Source organism: Magnolia sinica, chromosome 14 (genome assembly GCF_029962835.1).
Source record: "Magnolia sinica isolate HGM2019 chromosome 14, MsV1, whole genome shotgun sequence".
NCBI classification, from domain to species: domain Eukaryota; kingdom Viridiplantae; phylum Streptophyta; class Magnoliopsida; order Magnoliales; family Magnoliaceae; genus Magnolia; species Magnolia sinica.
In genome coordinates this window covers 62,647,514-62,661,393 of record NC_080586.1, presented here as the reverse complement: position 1 = coordinate 62,661,393, position 13,880 = coordinate 62,647,514, and the positions used below count along the sequence as shown (strand labels likewise).

Sequence of the window (13,880 nt, the reverse complement as noted above, 5' to 3'; positions counted from 1 at the left end):
GTGTGCATATTAGCGTACATATGCATTTCAACCATAATGCACATATAGTGTATAGGATACATAAAGGAAAACTATAACCATGGTTAAGGGAATTGAGAATTCTATCTCAATACCCTCATTATATGTATTTTAACAAGTAGTTCCTCATTGAGGCATTTTATCAAATACTTAGACTACACATATTACATACATGTAATAACTTAGTTAAAACACATGTTATGGCAAATCCTTTCACAAGGAGATGCCACGAATACAACGATCATACATTTACAATTAATAATTATGGCAAGCATGAATCATAATTCCATATTTATTCAAGCATATTAACAAACACATGGATTTCACTAATTTCAACATAGTTCATATATATGTGTAAAGTGCGGGAAACTTCGCATCTAAGCATGTGGTATCATTTAAGTTAGTCATAAATCATGAACTGACATTAAAAGCCTTGAAAACCATAACCTAAACATTTATAGTCCACTCCTGTCGCCGGTAGACTCGAAACGAACTCAGTTTAAAATCTAAGTATTTGTCTACAGCACCACAACAACCTATAACAGGGAATAGGTTAGCTATTCCACCATTTACACTATTGAAAACCCTAAAACAGATTAGGGTTAGTTTTTTTTACCTAAGAAAGGAATCAGAATTGCCAGAATAGCGACATGAGAAGGGTGGTTAAGCAAGTGAAGCGGCGGGATTAAATCCGTGGAACTAATGCCAACTCTCTCTCTCTCTCACTTTCTCTCTCTTTCCTTCTATTTATTTTCTCTTCTCTCACCTAGGGTTAGAAATTCGTATGTAAAGGAAGAGAGAGAGAGAGAGTTTAAGACCCTTATATAGGCTCAGGACTGATGGAAATGGCCCCAGGGCCAAAGTATACTTAGGTTATATCCAAAAGGCGTCTGTTTCAGTCCAATGGATTTGCTCTGAAGGCCCCTTTTCTGTGTGCGGTTGGAATTAAGCTCCCTGACATTGGATCTAGGTCAAGCTGAGTTTTCGGTCTGATCGAATTTACAGATCGACCGTGGCAGACCAGTTTCAGTTCAACGATCACCGGTACTCGATCAGGGTTACATGTGCACTGACATGTGTTGAAAATTTTCCCTGATCTGACGGTGTAATTGGGTCTGATTCCGATGGTCAGAATCCTTACATTTGGCCTGCAAGTGAATGACTCAAGTCACTTAAGTTTTAGTTCGTGTTATAAAGATATTCGCGTTTCTCACATACTTCACTCCAGGCTCAAGTTGTATGTTTCTGGGTACTGTTAGGACTTGATTTCTGAGATAGTTGTCAAGTCTAGTAGTGTGGTCATAACTGTCTAATTTCATGGTCATCAGACTTTCGACGTGCATTCCAGGTCCAATATGGAGTTTCAAAGTGCTCCCAAGAGTAACTGGGTTTTGAGATGGATCCTAAGTTTTAAGGTAATGTAGCGTTAACGATTCTATACGTTTTGGGTCCTACATATCATATTTAAAGTGATTAGTACTAATTTTGCAGGTACTCTAGTGTAGCACTAGCTAATTCTCGTCTAATTTCTTAAAGGATTTGGTCTAGAGAGATTTCTGCTGGGGTGATACTCGGGTCTTTGTACGGATTTTTTTGAGACGTTACATCTTGGGAACTACTTGAGTTGGACTCACACATTGGCTATCAGATATTGGGTATATGATACCCACATCCAATAGCTTAAGTACCTTGGCTTTAACCGACTCTCGTATATTTAGATTTAATCAATGTTGTGGTTGTCTAGATGTTTTTGCATCATCCTCAAGGTGTATGCGGTGATGCAAATCAAAGGATCAATTGCCTTAAGGTCTGCGATGGTCTATCCAAGGGTTCCTTTTATGTTCTTTTAGAATACCAATGAGCATACTCTCTTATTCTTTATGCAGGTGAGAAGAAATCACCATTGGATATGTCTCATCTTAACCTAAGTAAGTATATTTTAGATCAGCTGGCATTCATTTTAGGTCAAGCTTCGGTGCCTTGATGCTTAACGGTATAGGCTTTGTTACATTAAGGGGTAACTGTTCAAATTGTGGCCTTCATTGTTCAATTTCAAGGACCGGCATTGCATTAAGTAAGGCATCTATCTCCCTAATCATATCATCATCCAAACCAGGGGAGTGGGCCAAGCACATCTCTAAAGCATCAGAGTAAAGAGTCAAGAGGGCTCTTTCTTCCGTGAATAAATTGATCAAGTTAATTTTGTGGGAATTGTCAACAACCTTTGGTTTTTTGCACATATTGAAAATATTAAGCTCTAATGTCATGTTCCTGAAAGGTAATTCCATGATCCCATTCCTGCAATCAATAATGGCGTTTGATGTGGCTAAGAATGGAATGATGAGAATGTGATTGCTCGCGTGTATAATGGGCAGCGTATCTAAGACGATAAAATCTTCTAGATAATAGAATTTATTGACTTAGACTAGCATGTATTTGATCATCCATCTCGGTATACTAATCGATCGATCAACAAGTTGTAGTATGGTCATGGTAGGTTTTCATTCATGTAGACCAAGATGCTCGTAAACCGAATAAGGATTCAAATTTACATTCGCTCCTAAATCAAGAAGTGCATGTTTGATCCGAAGGTCCCTAATTACGTAAGAAACAGTTGGGCTACCCCAGATCCTTGTACTTTTACAACACATTTTTCTTTAGGATGGCATGCACTTTCTCAGTCAAAAATATTTTCTTTTGAATGCTTTGTTGTCTTTTGTCCATACAAAGGTCTTTTAGGAACTTGACATATGAAGGTATTTATTTAATGGCATCCAAAAGAAGGATGTTAACCTTCACCTATTTTAGAACCTTTAAAATATCTTGAGTGTTATATAAAGGTTTTGGTGCAATCATTCATTGGGGGAATGACGCAACTGACTTGTATGCTTTTTTCGGCTCTCTCTCTTGTTAAGCAACGCTAGGCCCATCATCTCTCTCAACTTCTTCTGATTTCTTAGGCTTTTCATCCCTCGTCGGGATGGTCTTATCAATCATCTTAACACTTCTAAGGGTGGTGATGGACTTTGGTTGTTGTATATGTTGATTGGAAGAGCTCGGGTCACTTATCTCGCATTGTTGTTTCGAGTTAGGGAGGTTTTGGGCTAGAAGAGTTCCTTTCTCCCTAATAGCTAGTTGTAACTCGATTCTTTAAATGGACAATGCAAAAACTCCCAAAGTTGTTTTGATATCCTAAAATGCATATAGTGTATTCTGGTTGAATTGCTCTTAATTTTGCATGAATTTTTGAACCATATTATCTTGAGGCCTCCTTTGATTGAGAAGTTGGGTAAGGGCCTCCTGTGGGGTAGCCGTTTGTCTGTTCCTCCAACTGAAGTTTGGATGGTTCCTCTAGCTAGGATTGTATGTATTTGAGGTGGATCTGCTGAATGGTCGTTAGTAGTTGTTCATGGCATTTGATTGTTCATGTAACAACTCTTGAAATGCGGAAATTTTAAGACAACCATGTGTTAAGTGTATATTGCTAGCACAAATACCATAAGCAACTTCAATCGTTTCGTCAGGCTTCACCATCTCTACCTTCTTAAGTTCCATGGCCTCAACTTTCCTTGTGAGATTGGCCACCCTAGCACTCATGTCATTGTCTTCTTTCAAAACATAAATCCCTCCCTTCTCTCTTAATTGAGTTGGCTTAGAAGTGTTGGGTCTTGAGGAGGTGTCCCATGATTGCACATTTTCAGCAAGTGAGTCATAGTAATCCCACGCATCATTGGCCTCTTTGTTCATGAATTCGCTGTTGCACATCATCTCTATGATCTGGAGAATGGACGAAGTCAATCCATCATAAAAGAAGCTTATTACCCACCATTTTCATAGCCATGATGCAGGCATGAATTCAAGAGATCCCTAAATCTCTCCCAATAGTGGAAGGTCTCTTCTTCTTTTTGAGAAAAAATTCATATTCTCACTCCTTGAGGTGTTTGTTTTGTTGACCTTGAAGAACTTTTTAAAGAACTCCCTGGTCATCTCGGCCCATGTGCCAATGGATCTTGGACTTAAGGCATGTAACCACAACTTAACTTTTCTTTCAATGAGAAGGAAACAATTTCAATCTTATAACATCTTCTGTAACATTATTAAACTGTAGAGTGGTGACTATCTCATCAAATTCCTTTAAGTGCAAGTATGGGCTTTCAGAATCTAAACCATGAAATTTAGGAAAGAGTTGGATTACTCCTGGCTTAAAATCCATGTTTCCTGCATTGAGTGAAAAAATCATGTCAAAAGGTGTATTTACCCTCGCCAGTTGTAAGTAATGTCACAATGTTCTAGGCGGGAGAGCATTATGCATGTCATTCTCATCTTAAATCTCCTCAGTCAGATGATGAGGTTGATTTGCAGCCATACTTTTAACTAACTCAAAAGATCTCAAGTGATGTCTAATTTGGTGATGAATAGACAACCCTTCAACCAATCCTCATTCACTTAAGAGATGTAGAGTGTTGTCACGTACCCACTTGGGCATGAAACACTCAACACACTTCTAATTCTAAACAGCCTACTCTGAAAAGTAGAAATTCAGAAACTAAAGGAATTAATAAAAGAAGAAGTTAGAAGAATATTACCGAATGAGAGCTACTAAGTTAGTTGCTACAAAATAGAAAAATTAGATTAGTACTAAAATAGAAAACAATGTTGATCTAAGAAAATCAGAACTAAACTAGAAAATGTAAACAGTTAATGTTAATTCTAAACCAATTCTAAAACTAGAATTATTCAGAACATACAGCACAGTCCCTGATAGCGGTACCAAAAACTTGTTCACTTGATACCCCAAGTGCAAGGTTGCGAAGTAGTAATAACTCGGTGAGACCAAGGTCAAACCTATAAGGACTAAATGTGTGTGATTTTCTATAATGCCCTGAACTTTTCAATACCCGTGTATTGAAAGTTCTCGAGCATTACCAAGAAGTTAACGTAATATGAACACGCGTATGATAAAAATCTAACTATCCTAGCCTTACATCCCCCCCCCCTGACACAAACCTAACCATTGAGAATGATCTCCAAGCAATAGACCAAGCCATCTGACCGTTGATTTTAAGACAAGATCATCAATTACGTGATTTGACGTAGGCTCCTTCCCTTGAATGAACTGGCAAATAACTACCTATCCCTAATGATCTAAATGCAAGTCTGTTTGTATGAATTGTTTAAAAAGGTGCATACAACCCCATAGAACCATTAGATTTTACAAAACTCTTAAATAAACAATAATTATGAAGACGCCACTAACCTAGACCTCTGAATTGTATGTCACATAGTTCTCACTATTTGTTTAACATGAAATTTTATACCTTGCTTAGGTATCGTAAATTAACCATACACCTCAAATTTTAGCCCTTAGATCATTGTAAAAATGACTCAATGGATAGATCAACCATTAACCATCGGTTTTGGGACCCACATGACCTTTGGATGTTCTTCGAATTTAGGCTTAAATTAAATTGGAAAACAAATGGACGGTGTAGAACTTACACTACATCATGATGGGCCCCACCTAAATTCATGTGCACACACAGCACACGTATGATCGCAGTGCACCGAACTATACATCAAGTCAAACTAGGTTTGACTCGATAAAAACCCTTCTTTCACACAGAAACTGTGGACGACCGTCTGCTGGGTCTATTCTGGGCCCCACCTTCATCTGAATGGATGATATGATCAGTCCAACATGTCTGGGCAAAGATTTTAACTAAAACCTTATTATTCATGTGCCTCCATGCACGTATTCAAGTTCACATCAACAAGGAATACGTTACTACGTCAATTGGTGGTGTGGCCCATCCAAAACCTGGATTCATTCCAAACTTGGGCCCATGATCAGGCACTAATGTAGAGACCTGAAGAAGGGAGTGATGCTCTATAGGGACGGCCGAAGTGGACCCCACCGACCCCAGTAGAAAATGGAAAATGGAGGCTTTCCACAGACCACGCTTGTTGGAAGTTATTGTGGCCCACCACGTCTGACCAACTGAAAAATCCAGACCGTTCACTGTGTTGGCCATCCAAAACTGACTAGAATCACATTGGCTCCACACATTGATGAACACATATGTGCTTATAAGTAGAATGACATCCCTATGCCTTCAGTTATGCAAGCGCTATTGCGCAGGAAATGTCGCATGCTGTCCTTTCTGCGTAAGAGGAGTTACGCACGGGATCTCCTAGCTTCGAGAAGGATATAAAAGGGTCCTTCCACCCCACCATCTTGAGGCTATAACAAAGGATGAGATTCTTCCATCCGACGGTGAGAGAGAGAGAGAGAGAGAGGGAGGGAGCAGGGTCCAGCTCTCTACTGGACGTAACAACAAGAAGGAAAGAAAGAAAGGAAAGAAAAGAAAAGAAAGGAAAGGAAAAGGAAGGAAAGGAAAGGAAAAGAAAAGAAAAAGAAAAAGAAAAGAGAAAGGAAAGAAAGAAAGAGAAAGGAAAGGAAAGAGAGAGAGAGAGAGACAGAGAGAGAGAGAGATATTGTGTGACTCGCTGGGTCCTGGACTAAGTCAAGGCCAGGTTGGAGTCGAGATCAATTTGAGGGTTTTATCCTTATGCTTACATTAATTTAAGTTGTTATATTGATCATGCCTTTTACATCCCTTCATTTATCTTACCTTTTACATGCCTCTATATTACCTTGAATTTTCCATACCATTATATGTTTTACCATCAATTATTTACCTTTGGCTTATAGTATAATGTTGATTCCAAGTGATCTTTCTAAATTTATGTGGAGTCATGGCTACAAGCCTTACCCTTGCCTTACTAAATTTATTGAGTTGGCCCTGCCACTCGTCTCTTTATTGGGTTGGCCATTGCCACTCTCCTTATTATTAAATCGGTCATTGCCGTTCTTCTATTTGTTGAGTTGGCCATTGTCACCCTCCTTACTATGGAATCGGCTGTTGCCGCTCTTCTATTTGTTGAGTTAGCCATTACTACTTTTCTTTTATTGAGTTGACCATTGTCACTCTCCTCTTTATTACATTGGCCATTGTCACTTGTACCTTTGTTGAGTTGGCCATTGTGACTCTTCTCTTTATGTTATTGGCCTTGTGCTATCTATTTTTAAAGGGCTTAGGCATGTGTCTTGATATTCCTGAACTCCCATGATTTAATGGATTTCCCTTTCTGATGCAAGTACTATGTTGGGTATCCCTCTTCTAGCGATCGAATAAATATCGTGGATGTAATACATTTTCGGTTGTGGACCTGGGGCTACACGTAATTCCATAATTCATGGGTGATGGTGCACAAATTGGTGTATGTAAATTGTTATATATATATATATGTGTGTGTGTGTGTGTGTGTGTTACATCAATTCTTTTCTTTTTGGAGGCTGGATGTTGTATTTAGTCGCTCCAATCCAGTCTTTTCTTTTGGGGGTTGGATGTCGCAATTAGTTGTTTCAATTCGGGTTGCGTGATTCACCCGGTCATGTGTTGTGTTCGTCTTAGGATATCCACATAAATCCATGTTAAATGTAGGACACGCCGGGGAATCTCCGTAGTATGGAATGCGTGGTGAGTCGGATGACTTTAATCATATTCCACCTTGTGGCGATCTCTAAGCGTGATAAACCACACATGCTTTGCTAGGCATGCATCTCATGTAGATTTCTTGTGCATAATGATACCTCTTGTAGTTGTGGAGTACGAGACATATCAGAACCTTTATATTGCTTTTATGAATCTCTTAAATTACAGTTAATCTTAAAGGATAACTATCACTATGAGTAGGGTATTGACTCTCTCCCAACCATATAGATAATGTAGGAGATGTACAGATTGAAGACTTAGAGGACCATGTCCCTATAAAAGACTGTACCAAAAGAATACGCAGATAGTTTATTTATTTTGTTTTATACTTCTGCTGCGAACTCGATTAATGTGATAAGCTTCCATTGAAAAGGCATTTGATTATTTATTAAATTTCTTTAATCTGATCAAATAATCAATACAGTTGATTTTATTCTCATGAATGAGTACATTCATGAATGTATCTGGATGTAATCCAAATGAAAAAAATAGGGTGTGATTTTAACGCATCCAGTTTATACATTATTAACACCTGGCTTTGTCGGGCACGAGTATACACTCTGGCTGTGAAAAGTCCAGGATGTTACATTTTATGAGTTACTTTAGATTTAGAATCAGAAACTAAACTAAATCTGTAAATTGAAAGTGACATTGTTGTGAATTAAAACTATCAAAATAATGTAAAGTATATCACCAAGGATCCACTTCCGTTCATCTCAATGCATCCTTACTTGATCCAATCAATACTTCAGCTGGAATTCAGTTGGTTGATAGAGAAGTTAAAGCAACAATAATAAACATATTCTAGACATTCATAGTATTGGTTCACACATAACCATCTTATTGAATTGAGTGTAGATATTTCAATGTATCTACCATGCCCATAGTCAACAGTAGATCAGAGAATTTTACATATCAAACAATTACAAAATATAAAAGAAAGCATTTAGGGAGTTCCCAAGCGTTTACCTTACCCAAAGTCAACGATAGATCAAAGTAATAATCAAAATACTTCTTAAATTCAAACCATAAACCATGAAGTTTCCAACATACTGATCAAACAACTTGAAACAAAGTAAGAATGACATTAAATCAAAATACAAGCTTAACCTCTTAACTCTAGCTAAGAGAGTAGCTAACCAAAGACATGATTAAGCTAAACCTCTTAAAGAAAACATGAAAAATTAACTGGAACAGAGGGTTCGAGGAAGATGGAAGACTCATTGAAGTTCTCCAGCACCTTTCCCTCTTCCTTCTATCTTAATTTGTCCCCAAAAACTCTTAAAAGACCCCTTAAATAGGGTTTAATCGTATAGACTTCAAAACCACCTCTAATTTACGCAATTGAGTTACGCTTTGGTCGCACTGAAGTTACCTTCGGTCAGACCGAAATTGATTTCAAATTATATCTGGACTCTCAGTCTCCCTTTGGTCTCACCGAGTCTCTCTTCGGTCGCACCAAACTTGACTTCGGTTAAGCTGAACTATCGCTTTTCTTTAGTTTGATTTGCGATTTTTTAAATCTTTTCTTCCTTCTTTGCACTTGGTTTTCTTAGATCTTTGGCATGTAATTTCTTTCATGAATACCTCTAAATCTCCACTCTTCATCTTGGTAATATTTTGATCATTAAATCATGGCTTTAGCACCATTTTCACCTAAAGCTCTAAAAATCACCTCGCGAGAGAAAACATGTGTAATTAGATCAATTAAACACTTTCGTGTTCTTAAAACCAAGGAATAATGAGGGGAAAATATGCAATATTTTACATTCAACGAAGTCCCACTAGGCATGCCAAAAATTTGTTCGTTATTATTTTTACACTGGTGCACGGGTGTGCCAGAACTGGAATTGCGGCTCCAATTTGAACTGAACAACAGTGACCCCAAGTGCCAAAGTAAGCAAACACGTAGAGTATGACGAAGATCTAAAAAGATCGGTCACCTATTTAGCCACCCGGTCAATATGTAAATTAGATTAGGCGATATTCGGAGGGTGGGGCTCGTCCTTTGATGATGGGTTACACCTTTGCCTTTCATTTGAAAGGATGTTTTAATACTGATGAAGTGAAATGAGAAAGAAATGCTTAGTCACGAAGAACACCTTTGAAAGGGGCAAGCTCTCAGTCCTAGAAGGGGGGGTGGGGGGTGAATAGGACTATGCCAATTTAAAAATTAAAGTACTGAAAGATTAAATAAAAAAATAATCAAAGATCTCAATTGTAATAGTATTGAGAAAATGATTCAAACCTTATTCAAAGGACAACCTTACACCAAAACCAAATGTTTTAAGTAGGACAACCTGATTTCTTTAATGTAGTAAGGATCAAGATCACAAACTAAAACAAGAGGAAAAGGAAAAGGAAAGAGAGTTATCTATTACAAGCATTCACCACATGTATATAAAAAGATTACAACTATTCAACACATATACACCACATACATCATTCACCACAAAACACCAGGAGTTATAGTGGTTCGATATGTACACCAACTGTTCTCAAACAGCCACACCTACTCCACTCCCAATAAACACAACTCACGTGATATTGGCATTCACTAATAATCAAGGTTTTCTCAAGTTCACCTTAAAATCTATATAGTTGTGTTTTCAAATGGGCTATCATAATCAAAACCCCACGCTGAGATTTTCTAGCTATCTCAGTCAAAACCAATATAAAGATTTTCTGGATATCTCAAGAAACCAAAAATAAATAAAGAATAATACTTATCTTCTTCTAAAGTCACTCTTTAATATAGCCCATAGAACCGCTTCGCTTGATGTAGAGATGTTCAATCTCTAATAAACATAATCAAGAGTTTTAGGTTCTAAATAGGTTTTAAATTAATTCAAATCTTAGGCTACTTGTTTGAATTCCTTAGATTTCACAAAGAAGAGTATAAACTCCCTTTATAACATAAATTCATAAAAGAGATCTAAAAATTACAAAATAAAAAGCTATATTAAAAAGATTTAAAATATCATGCAATAACTTAAAGAAGTTGGGGACTTTTCTCTTGCAAAGTGAATGATTTTTGTGGCTTTTTTGAATGAATTCTGAGTGACAAAAGACCTTTATTTATTGGCTAAAAATCAGTTACTTCAACTTGTCTAAGGTCTCCTTCGACTGACTAATCTAAGAATCAACCAAATTTCAAAATTTGGGCACGATCAAATAAAATCATTCTTCGACTGGTTAAAGGGCCTTCTTCGACTGGTCGAGTGGCGTGCTCGACTAATCGAGCAATGCCTTCGACTGGTCGAGGGAGCACAACATCAGTTGCTGGAGTTTGAGTTGATCTCCCTTCGACTGGTCGAGCACCCTGCTCGACTGGTCAAGGAACTACCAGAAAAGTCCATTTTTAAAGTTTGAATCTTGGATTGGTCGAACCAGAGCTTGAACTAGTCAAACTTAGGCTTGGACTAGTCAAACTAAAGCCTAACCAAAGTATAAAAAACCCGTGTATGTTTAGCATATGAAAGGACCTAAGTCTAGGGTCTTCCTAGGGTCATTTATACCTGAAATTATTGGACATCGAAGTATATACCTTAAAGTTTTTACTTGAATCTTCAGTAGCGTACAGTGGATCTTTTACTTGAAGTAAACTTGTAGTTGTAGCTTGATCTTGAACTTCAAGTAACCATCTTCATGTCTTGCACTTTCCAACTTCATGTGTTGATCTTGAAGGTAAACTTTCCGTCTTGATTCACATGAATGAGTCACACTATAAGCTATTTTGTCCCATCAAAATTTGACAAATAAGGGTGCTTTATACATCACAGCACTTACAACCTTTCTAATGGATGAACCAAGTCTAATATGTGACCGTAGACTCAAATTACAACTAGAATTACTAAATACTTTGTTACTACTATGGATTACACTAAGTAATGTAAATCAGCAAGCTTGGAAAGTAAAGAATATACTAAGAAATGTAATTTTGTTAACAAGGAAAGTAATGGATTACTCTATGAAATGTAAATTGATAAGATAATTTGAAAGATAATTGATTTGTTTGGGTTGGTGTGAGAAACTTCCTTTGTTACATTCCCCTTTTATTTATAGCTTTGATCCAGCTGTTCTGGATTCATCCCATATTCTAACAGTTACCATAACCGCTCTTCACTAATTGAACTCATTTGCTTCTCCCTTTGCCACCTGTCCTATGTTCACAACCCCAGGTGTAGGGTCGCGATGTAATAATAATCTCGGTACGACCGATGTCGAATCCACAGGGACTAATCTTGTGAGTATTTAAAAACAACTAGAATTAGAACTAAAAGAAGATGTAAATCTACATCTAGAATTAAAGAGAGTAATTGTGAGAGTTTTAATTAGAAACTTAAGAATTCAAAGGTGGTAACTAATGTTTCCAAAGGGTCCACTTGTAGCAATCAAGGAAATCTATTGCTTGATTTAAGGATACAACTAGAATCGGAGTCCTATCCTATACAGCTAGAAGATATCTTAATAAAACCAAATCTGAATTTTCTTTGACCTAATTCTCAACAAATGATAGTTGTAAGAATTGAAAGTGATTCCATCACCTAGCCATGTCCAGGAGACAATGACAAACAACAAGATATACCAATTCCACAATCAAACATAGGAGAATTGTGAGGGTTAGAAGATATTTCATTACCCAACCTTGTCCAAGGGACGATGGTGAACAATAAGATTTACTAAGTTCACAATCTCAATACATGAAGAGAAGATACTCAAAGTTATTGCAGATCTATTGTAGTTTGAGTCAGAACAAACCATTAAGAACTGGAAGTATTCCTTAAATATCAAATTAAAATCAAAGAGAATTCAACATAAACATGAATCAAAGTAATAGAAACATCTCATCACACTACAAGCTTCACCTCTTAGCCCTAGCTAAGAGATTTAGTCAACCATAAACATGATTGGACCAAAGTCTCTTAAGAAAAATATGAAAACAACTAAGGAAGAAGAAAAAAAACTCTTGTCGATGGCTTCTCCACCCTTTTGCTCAACTCCTTAAACCTTAGAAGATACTTAGAAACATCTCATGGTGTCCTATTTATAATTGTGGAACTCCAACTTTCACACCTAGTTGGAAAACTCTAGAAACCGCCTCAAACTTACACAGTTTACTAAAATAGACTTCACTTTACGCGGTTTTCAAAAATAGACTTTACTCTCCGCAATTTCACAAAATGACTTAGAGTTTCAGTCAGGACGATGTTAGGATTTATTTTCTTCACTTTAAATATTTGATTCTCTTCATTCCTCACTTGATTTTCTTAGATATTTAACATGTGAATTCTTCAATCTTGGTCTCCTAACATCCATCCCTTGCCTTGGTGATTCTTGAGCATTAAATCCATGCTTTTAATACCTTTTCTAATCCAAGCTCTTAAATTTACCTTGCAACACAAACTTGAGTAAAATAGGATATTAAACATTATCATGTTCATAAAACCAAGATATAAATGGGGGATAATAAGTAATATTTGACACTCAATACAATTCCCATTCAGCATTTTGCTAGTCCTAAGCATAGTACGCAAAAAATATTTCAAAACCATTGTATAATCTTCATAAGCTCAAGAGGTTTCAAAATCAATCCAGATAATAGAGTTTCAGAGTACATCTACTTTGAGTCTTATACTTTCATAAACTCTAGTACTTGGTAACTTCATAATCAAGTTCAAAGCATTAATCCATCAATTAGAACAATTCCAAACATTGAGTTCCATAGAGGCATAATGAAGTTCTAAACTTATCATAATCAAAGGTTCAATTCTTCATTTTCATGATAACATTGATAATCCAAAGAACATTCAAGACAACCAAAACCCAAACCAAAACTTTCCCTATAGTGCTTCTTTTAATTCTCTCTTTTATTCCTCCATCTTTAGATTTTCCATCTATGGCTTTCATGCTATGTTAACCTTTTTAAAGATCTTTAATAGGTGGCCTTTTCAAAGAAACTATTTTTTTTATAGCTGCGTATTATCATTATCATTGAACATGATAGACAAATTCCCCAGGTTGGCTCCTTTTATGCTAAATAATCACCAAATTAACAATTCAATGTTGACTGAAGCTGTAATGTGAAAGCTAGATGTGATATATGACATTATGACTTGATCAATGTTTAAAAGTCCTAATCATGGATTAATAATTTGAAATTATCTTTAAAATCTCCAAGTAACCGAATTTAAGAGACATAAATCATCAACATTAAGCATCTTATAATTCTAATTTTCAAAAATTTTGCACTTTTCCACAAATTTTTTTCTTTCATTATTTTTGCTCAAAGACTAGGATAGCAAC

The 13,880-nt window shown here is 36.6% G+C and overlaps 1 non-coding gene across 1 annotated transcript; it reads left to right on the top strand.

Moving 5' to 3' along the window:
• Window positions 1-3,852: 3,852 nt before the first annotated feature.
• On the top strand, window positions 3,853-3,958 carry LOC131226515 (small nucleolar RNA R71). The gene has a single exon (XR_009161891.1). It is a non-coding gene; the product is annotated as a small nucleolar RNA R71 (small nucleolar RNA).
• Window positions 3,959-13,880: the final 9,922 nt, after the last annotated feature.